The 10000-nt window shown below is 37.8% G+C and overlaps 2 long non-coding RNA genes across 3 annotated transcripts in view; one reads left to right on the plus strand and one right to left on the minus strand.

The window, feature by feature from the left end:
* The window catches only part of LOC137656649 (uncharacterized), a 228383-nt gene that overhangs the window by 157692 nt on the left and 60691 nt on the right, over positions 1-10000 (plus strand). The window lies entirely within an intron of this gene.
* LOC137656019 (uncharacterized) lies at positions 7985-9863 on the minus strand. Its single transcript, XR_011046911.1, has 3 exons — positions 9810-9863; positions 9416-9606; positions 7985-8915 (listed from the first exon to the last, which is right to left on the minus strand). It is a non-coding gene; the product is annotated as an uncharacterized lncRNA (long non-coding RNA).

Consider the following 10000-nt stretch of genomic DNA (forward strand, 5'->3'; position numbering starts at 1 on the left):
AAAAAAAAAAAACAGAACGTTGTATTTAAGTAGCTTTATCGGATATATTCAGTTCCGTAAGGCAGAATAGCTACTTATATTTATTTACATTTAATACTAAATTTTGTAGAAAAAAAGAGCAATTGATTATCTGAACCAATAAATCCTTCTTTGATAATACCGCAGAACTATTAAAAGAAATAAGATTTCACCAACAAAAAATTCCGTATATTCATCATGTGTCCTTTTAGATCTAAACTACTTGCTGCAAATAGTCTAAAATAAAACATTCTTAAATATGGGATTACAATACAAAGATTTCCCGGATAAAGTTATTTTCAGGAAAAAAGGAACTCGAAGTATTAAAACGCAGTTTTCTGCAGTAAGAATTTGATCTAACTTCAACTTGTTGCACATAATCTAAAAAAGAAATCTTAAATGTGAAGTTATATTACAAAGATTTCCTTATAAAATTACTTTCAGAAAAAAATAACTGAATGCATTTAAATGCCTTTTTTTTTGGGGGGGGGGCGTTCATAATTTTATACAACCCTCTTAAAGATTAATACTTCTCGAACGTTTTTCTTCATAAGATATCAGCTTATAAGGATACATGGATCAAGTAACCCTAGCTACCAGGGCGTTAGGCCTAAAGGAAGGCCTATAAGGAGCTAATAAAAACCCCTTTACATTTTAATTTAGTCCCTAGTAACAACCACGCTCAAGAATCTTGATGAGTCTGAATAGAATATTGTACAAATTCATTTTCCATTACCACCGAACAACAATATTTAAAAAAAAAAGAAAAACATCGCTCAGATAAAAAGCTAAATATACTTAATGGTATCCTTTCTGATACGGGATATAACCTAGAATATGAAAAACATTATTTATATGGAAGAGCTCCGTGGTAGGCTATATATGGGTAATTTAAATGCAAAGGGAGGTGACAGAGAAAGAGATGGCACTGTGAGCAGACATGGTGTTCCTGAGGCGAATAAGAATGAAGGAAGTCTTAAGGAAATATGTGTGTGGGAAAGGTCTCTGATTGTTGGAAATGGGTGGTTTCCAAAGGGGAACATGAATGTGGCTACTTGGGAGAGAAATCATGTGAAAAAAAGATTCTCTTTAGATTAGGCTTTAGGTCGTATGAGGAGGAGCAAGGCGTGATATGTTGGTAGATTTAACAGTGAGAAAGTATAGCTGGTAAGAATTCAATTGGTTTTATGAATAAGTGTTACATGACAGAGGAACTACACAGCGAAAAATCTCCGCAATTCTGTATACTTTAGAATTCGAATGTTCCGCGAATTCAGTTTTTTCGCGATTTCGCTTTTTCCGCGATTTCGTTTTTTCTCGATTTCAATTTTTCCCGCAAATTCAAATGCCTTAACAAAGAGAGAGAGAGAGAGAGAGAGAGAGAGAGAGAGAGAGAGAGAGAGAGAGAGAGAGAGAGAGAGAGAGTAAAGAAAGTGGTCCAACCAATCAAAGCTCCAGTGACAGATGCAACTCAATTAACAAATGCCGCAGTGCGCCATCAAAATCGAAATTCTTGTACCGAAAAAAAAAAGAATGGAAGCATTTTTGGAAAAATACTAAATGCAAAATGTTCTCGATAAAATAAAACCTTCGCCTTTCCTTATATTCAGAAAAAAATCTAAACCTTTGAAACTAGTTGACACTACTTTTAATAAATTCAATCAGTGGAAAGGTTATACGAATTCATTTTACCCAGACAAACTTGAATTATTTATCATTTTACGAGTCTTTTTCTACCCATTGTATCTGATATATGAATAACATAGAGATATCATGACTGGATGGTTTTACTTTTATTCGTAGATATTTTCCAATATTTTGCTTCAAAGGATGATAGAAAAATAGCATGCGAGTTCCATGAAAATAGCTGATGGGTTTAGCGTTACATGAATATACAATTTTAAGTTATTAATTCCAACATGTCTGTTTTCCAATGGCCTTGAGATGGCAATTCCAGCTTGCCAGTTCCTTAATTACCTTGAGATGGCAATTCCCTCTTGTCTGTTATTCAATTACCTAGAGATGGAAATTCCCACTTTTCTGCTCTTCAATTACCTTGAGATGGAAATTCCCACTTGTCTGTTCTTCAATTGCATTAAGATGGCAATTCCCACTTGTTTGTTCTTCAAATGCCTCGAGATGGCAATTCCCACTTGTCTGTTCTTCAATTGCCTTGATATCGCAATTCCCATTTGTCAGTACTACAAATGCTTTGACATGGCAATTCCAACTTGTCAGTTCTTCAATTGCCTTGAGATAGCAATTCCCACTTGCCAGTTCTTCAATTGTCTTGAGATGGCAATTCCCACTTGTCTGGTCTCCAATAACCTTGATATGGCAATTCCCACTTGTCTGTTCTTCAATTGCCTTGATATGGCAATTCCCACTTGTCTGGTCTCCAATAACCTTGATATGGCAATTCCCATTTGTCTGTTCTTCAATTGCCTTGAGATGGGAATTCCCACTTGTCTGTTCTTCAATTGACTTGATATGGGAATTCCCACTTGTCCGTTCTTCAATTGCCTTGATATGGCAATTCCCACTTGTCTGGTCTCCAATAACCTTGATATGGCAATTCCCATTTGTCTGTTCTTCAATTGCCTTGAGATGGGAATTCCCACTTGTCTGTTCTTCAATTGCCTTGAGATGGGAATTCCCACTTGTCTGTTCTTCAATTGCCTTGAGATGGGAATTCCCACTTGTCTGTTCTTCAATTGACTTGATATGGGAATTCCCACTTGTCTGGTCTCCAATAACCTTGATATGGCAATTCCCATTTGTCTGTTCTTCAATTGCCTTGAGATGGGAATTCCCACTTGTCTGTTCTTCAATTGCCTTGAGATGGAATTCCCACTTGTCTGTTCTTCAATTGCCTTGATATGGCAATTCCCATTTGTCTGGTCTCCAATAACCTTGGTATGGCAATTCCCATTTGTCTGTTCTTCAATTGCCTTGAGATGGCAATTCCCACTTGTCTGGTCTCCAATAACCATGATATGGCAATTCCCATTTGTCTGTTCTTCAATTGCCTTGAGATGGGAATTCCCACTTGTCTGTTCTTCAATTGACTTGATATGGCAATTCCAACTTGTTAGTTCTTCAATTGCCTTGAGATGGCAATTCCCACTCATCAGTTCTTCAATAGGGCAGTTCCCACTTGTTTGTTCTTCAATTGCCTTGAGATGGCAATTCCCACTTGTCTGTTCTTCATTTGCGTTGATATGGCAATTCCCGTTTGTCTGTTCTCTATTTGCGTTGAGATGACAATTTACACTTCTGTTCTTCAATTCCATTGATATGGCAATTCCCACTTGTCTGTTTTCTATTTGCCTTGAAATGGCAATTCCCACTTAACTTTTCTTCAATACCTTTGAGATGGTAATTCCCACTTGTCTGTTCTCCAATTGTCTTGAGGGGGCAACTCCCACATGTCTGTTTTTTTATTTGCCTTGGAATGGCAATTCCCACTTGTGGGTTCTTCAATTGTTTTGAGATGGCAATTCCCACGTGTCTATCTTTCAATTGCCTTAAGAGGGCAATTCCCACTTGTCTGTTCTCTAATTGCCTTGAGAGGGCAATTCCCACTTGTCTGTTCTTCAATTGCCTTGAGAGGGCAATTCCCACTTGTCTGTTCATCAATTGCCTTGTGATGACACTTCTCACTTGTGTGTTCATCAATTGCCTTGAGATGGCAATTCCCAGTTGTCTTTTCTTTAATTGCTGTGAGATAGCTAATCGCACTTATCTGTTCTTGAATTCCTACTTGTCTGTTCTCCTATGGCCTTGATGTGAAATTTCCACTTGTCTGTTTTCCATTTGCCTTGAGACGGCAATTCTCACTTGTTTGTTCTTCAATTGTCTTGAGATGGCAATTCCCACTTGTCTGTTCTTTAATTGTCTTGATATGGCAATTCCCACTTGTCTGTTCTTCCATTGCCTTGAGAGGGCAATTCCCACTTGTCTGTTCTCCAATTGCCTTGAGATGGCAATTTTCGCTTGTCTGTTCATCAATCGCCTTGAGATGGCAATTTCCATTTTTCTGTTCTTCAATTGCCTTGAGATGGCAATTCCCCCTTGCCTTTTCTTCAATTGCCTTGAGATGGCAATTCCCACTTGTCTGGTCTTCAATTACCTCGAGATGGCAATTCCCACTTATCTGTTCTTCTGTTGCCTTGAGATGGCAATTCCCACTTGTCTGATCTCCAATTGCCTTGAGGTGGAAATTCTCACTTGTCTGTTTTTCATTTGCCTTGAGATAGCAATTCCCACTTGTGTGTTCTTTTATTGTCTTGATATGGGAATTCCCACTTGTCTGTTCTCCAATTGCCTTGAGGTAGAAATTCTCACTTGTGTTTTTTTCATTTGTCTTGAGATAGCAATTCCCACTTGTGTGTTCTTCACTTGTCTTGAGATGGCAATTCCCACTTAACTGATCTTTAATTGCCTTGATATGGCAATTCCCACTTGTCTGTACTTCCATTGCCTTGAGATGGAAATTCCCAATTCTCTGTCAATTGCCTAGAGAGGGCAATTCCCACTTGTCTGTTCTCCAGTTGTCTAGAGATGGCAATTCCCGCTTTCTGTTCATCAATTGCCTTAAAATGGCAAATCCCAGTTGTGTGTTCAACAATTGCCTTTTGATGGCAATTCCCACTTGTCTGTTCTTCAATTGCCTTGATATGGCAATTCCCACTTGTCTGGTCTCCAATAACCTTGATATGGCAATTCCCATTTGTCTGTTCTTCAATTGCCTTGAGATGGGAATTCCCACTTGTCTGTTCTTCAATTGACTTGATATGGGAATTCCCACTTGTCCGTTCTTCAATTGCCTTGATATGGCAATTCCCACTTGTCTGGTCTCCAATAACCTTGATATGGCAATTCCCATTTGTCTGTTCTTCAATTGCCTTGAGATGGGAATTCCCACTTGTCTGTTCTTCATTTGCCTTGAGATGGGAATTCCCACTTGTCTGTTCTTCAATTGCCTTGAGATGGGAATTCCCACTTGTCTGTTCTTCAATTGACTTGATATGGGAATTCCCACTTGTCTGTTCTTCAATTGCCTTGATATGGCAATTCCCACTTGTCTGGTCTCCAATAACCTTGATATGGCAATTCCCATTTGTCTGTTCTTCAATTGCCTTGAGATGGGAATTCCCACTTGTCTGTTCTTCAATTGCCTTGAGAATGAATTCCCACTTGTCTGTTCTTCAATTGCCTTGATATGGCAATTCCCATTTGTCTGGTCTCCAATAACCTTGGTATGGCAATTCCCATTTGTCTGTTCTTCAATTGCCTTGAGATGGCAATTCCCACTTGTCTGATCTCCAATAACCATGATATGGCAATTCCCATTTGTCTGTTCTTCAATTGCCTTGAGATGGGAATTCCCACTTGTCTGTTCTTCAATTGACTTGATATGGCAATTCCAACTTGTTAGTTCTTCAATTGCCTTGAGATGGCAATTCCCACTCATCAGTTCTTCAATAGGGCAGTTCCCACTTGTTTGTTCTTCAATTGCCTTGAGATGGCAATTCCCACTTGTCTGTTCTTCATTTGCGTTGATATGGCAATTCCCGTTTGTCTGTTCTCTATTTGCGTTGAGATGACAATTTACACTTCTGTTCTTCAATTCCATTGATATGGCAATTCCCACTTGTCTGTTTTCTATTTGCCTTGAAATGACAATTCCCACTTAACTTTTCTTCAATACCTTTGATATGGTAATTCCCACTTGTCTGTTCTCCAATTGTCTTGAGGGGGCAACTCCCACATGTCTGTTTTTTTATTTGCCTTGGAATGGCAATTCCCACTTGTGGGTTCTTCAATTGTTTTGAGATGGCAATTCCCACGTGTCTATCTTTCAATTGCCTTAAGAGGGCAATTCCCACTTGTCTGTTCTCTAATTGCCTTGAGAGGGCAATTCCCACTTGTCTGTTCTTCAATTGCCTTGAGAGGGCAATTCCCACTTGTCTGTTCATCAATTGCCTTGTGATGACACTTCTCACTTGTGTGTTCATCAATTGCCTTGAGATGGCAATTCCCACTTTTCTGTTTTTCAGTTGCCTTGATATGGCAATTCCCAGTTGTCTTTTCTTTAATTGCTGTGAGATAGCTAATCGCACTTATCTGTTCTTGAATTCCTACTTGTCTGTTCTCCTATGGCCTTGATGTGAAATTTCCACTTGTCTGTTTTCCATTTGCCTTGAGACGGCAATTCTCACTTGTTTGTTCTTCAATTGTCTTGAGATGGCAATTCCCACTTGTCTGTTCTTTAATTGTCTTGATATGGCAATTCCCACTTGTCTGTTCTTCCATTGCCTTGAGAGGGCAATTCCCACTTGTCTGTTCTCCAATTGCCTTGAGATGGCAATTTTCGCTTGTCTGTTCATCAATCGCCTTGAGATGGCAATTTCCATTTTTCTGTTCTTCAATTGCCTTGAGATGGCAATTCCCCCTTGCCTTTTCTTCAATTGCCTTGAGATGGCAATTCCCACTTGTCTGGTCTTCAATTACCTCGAGATGGCAATTCCCACTTATCTGTTCTTCTGTTGCCTTGAGATGGCAATTCCCACTTGTCTGATCTCCAATTGCCTTGAGGTGGAAATTCTCACTTGTCTGTTTTTCATTTGCCTTGAGATAGCAATTCCCACTTGTGTGTTCTTTTATTGTCTTGATATGGGAATTCCCACTTGTCTGTTCTCCAATTGCCTTGAGGTAGAAATTCTCACTTGTGTGTTTTTCATTTGTCTTGAGATAGCAATTCCCACTTGTGTGTTCTTCACTTGTCTTGAGATGGCAATACCCACTTAACTGATCTTTAATTGCCTCGATATGGTAATTCCCACTTGTCTGTACTTCCATTGCCTTGAGATGGAAATTCCCAATTCTCTGTCAATTGCCTAGAGAGGGCAATTCCCACTTGTCTGTTCTCCAGTTGTCTAGAGATGGCAATTCCCGCTTTCTGTTCATCAATTGCCTTGAAATGGCAAATCCCAGTTGTGTTCAACAATTGCCTTTTGATGGCAATTCTCACTTGTCTGTTCTTCAATTGCCTTGAGATTGCAAAATGCAGTCGTCTGTTCAACAATTGCCTTGTGATGACCATTCCTACGTGTCTGTTCATCAACTGCCCTTAATTGGCAATTCCCATTTTTCTGTTCTTCAATTGCCTTGAGATGACAATTCCCACTTGTCTGTACACCAACTGCCTTTTGATAGCTATTCCCACGTGCCTGTTCTTCAATTGCCAAACTTAAACGTCTGTGAAGTAGCAAATAAGCACAAACGTCTTATAAAACGGTTAACAGGACTCATATTCTTTTATTTTGGCAAATTATTTTATTTAGTAAACAAATGTATTTATATCATGCTTCCTATTGTACCTATGGTTCATAAGTAGATGATATTGTGGGAGAAGAGGTCAGATATTAATATCTTCCAGTAAGCCCAGTACACGTTATGATGCAGGACATAATAAGTGCACTACATGATATCATTATGCACCGTCAAGCTTTCAAAAAAATCGTTTCATAAAATGTCCAAAAATGTGTTGAGCAAGGGCAACGTCCTAGGAAAACTTAAAATGCAACAAGGTAGTAAATAACTACATCAAACAAAATATATTTCCACCCATGTGTCGAGTTTTAACCGATAAACATTATTTTCGAGCATAGCACAGGTTAAATTTTTTTTTTTTTTTTTTTTTTTTAAGAGGGAGGTCACAAACCCAAGGTAAGACCCCCAGCCCACTCCTTGGATCCACCAGAGTATTATCCAAGTTTATACCTTCTCTATCGATTTACCACAAGTTTTCTAAACTCTTAGAGTTTAGAAAAAAAATATCTAGTTCTACCAAGCAAAATATACTTCCACCAATATGTCGAGTTTTAACCAGTAAACATTATTTTCGAGCATAGCACAGGTTAAAAATTTTCTTTTTTTAAGAGAGGTCACAAACCCTTTGTAGCAAAATTCTTGCAGTAAGTTACCCAGTTCGTTTGTTAAAGCTACGCTAAAATTTATGCAAAAAGTAAATAAGCAATTATTAAAATGAGTTTTAGTTCAGCTTTCAAAGAAGCCCCAGATTTAAATTTATTTTTAATCGGTGAGTCTTTGAACAAGAAGGCAATACGGCTTCCCTTTTGAAATCCTTACAAGTGATTAGTTTAGAAAAACTCTTTTCATATACAGACTTAGAAACTTCATGTAGCTTCCTTATTAAAAAGTAATTAGCTTTAAGAAACTGAGTTTTAATTATGCAAAATAGACCAAATTAAATAATCATTTCAAAAGTTTAAACCAAGACCAAAACTATAAAATTACACCTTTAATTTTCAACATTTCAGTAATAGCACAACCAAGTAGTAAAAAGAAATTTATTTGAAGACCATAAACCAACATTAATAAAGGAATGGGGCTTCAAACAACCATCAATTAAATATAAATAAATTTCAATTACTAGACAGTACTTAAAAGTCAAATATCAAATCAAACAGTTTTGATATTTTAATGGCTAATATCGCAGGATTTTATCTGCCGGAATACCTAAATTTGGCAAAAAGCAGAATTTTCTTCATCAACATTGCTAACATTAAGTGTCCACCATAAAATTTGCAAATTAGGTTTTTGCCGTTAAACTTACTAGTAACCTATTTAAAGGAATTACTAACAACTCTAGTTAGCCAGTCTTCCAGTAAAATTATTTCCAAAACTCCCATGGACAATATACAAATTTTTATAAAAGTTCTTGACAGGACTTAAGTCTTCAGGCCGGATATCCAGCAACAAACTTTCAGCAACAATCTTCCAGCAACCCAAACTATACCAGAATAAAAGTTTCAGATCCTCAAAATCCAGTCCTTGAATCGTCTTGTCCTGAAGTCGCACCATCCAATCTGAAAAGTGTAAAGTATCAGAAATGTTCCTTTTAAGAGTTGGGAAACCCTAAATAAATAAATTGACAAACATCTTAAAAGTCTGTAGTATTAAGAAATATATTAACAGCATGATAAAAGTTTACCAATTTTGTACAACAACTTCGATACATATACTTGAAACTTAGAATAAGTCTTATAAGCCATCTTAGCTGAATTTGAAGAAAAAGCGAAGGAGACTATATGATTTATAGATCCTAAGAAAATAACTACTTTAAATATGAGATTAACAGGCTTCAAGTGAACTGCAGAACCTAAATAAACGTACAAAAAGTAGAATACTCACCAAACTTAAAACTAAAGGGTTTAGAAGCAAGCCTCCCTGTAGCACACGGTAGACCTTCAACGGTCTACCGTGTGCCACAGGGAACGTCCTCCCACGATTGGGGGCGCCGCCCCCAATCGGGGAGGACTAGCTTGCTTCAAAGGGGGTTAAAAACAAACCATAGAATAATACTTGCCTTTCAATTCAGATTGAAAAATACTTCACCAGGTTCCAGCGTTGTCACCAGTCAGTCTCAATTGTATGTAGCTAGAGGTTGAACTGTACGGAAAGGTAATACAGGTGTCACGAACTCTTAAATCAAGAACAATTTCCATTAGGATTATCAGCTTGAAACGCACAGGTAATCGGGGTACCACAACCTGACACCTAAAAGTGGAAATAAACAAAGTTACAAAAAAAAAAAAAAAAAATACTATTCAGTACACGTACATTAGACAGAACTTATAACACCTGAATGTCAAGGTTAAAAAATTGGCATTTGAAATAAATTCAGTGTAGACAAGAATACCTTGCATATATCAACAGGCCTCTACTAAACGCCAAACTATTTCAAAACCTTAGACACTTACACAAATAAAAATCAACTCGACACAACGAACTGGTCACCAACAACTACACAACTGTTCGAAAGACCGACAAAGCACGCTGACGAATCTTCGCTCTGCCAATCCAAGGACTCTAGAGAGAGAGTCAGGAACTATAACTGACGCACTTATCACTCGCTTGGTACATTTCTTAGAAAGTCAACTTTACAGCGGCC

This window comes from Palaemon carinicauda, chromosome 17, assembly GCF_036898095.1.
Source record: "Palaemon carinicauda isolate YSFRI2023 chromosome 17, ASM3689809v2, whole genome shotgun sequence".
Taxonomy (NCBI): Eukaryota; Metazoa; Arthropoda; class Malacostraca; order Decapoda; family Palaemonidae; genus Palaemon; species Palaemon carinicauda.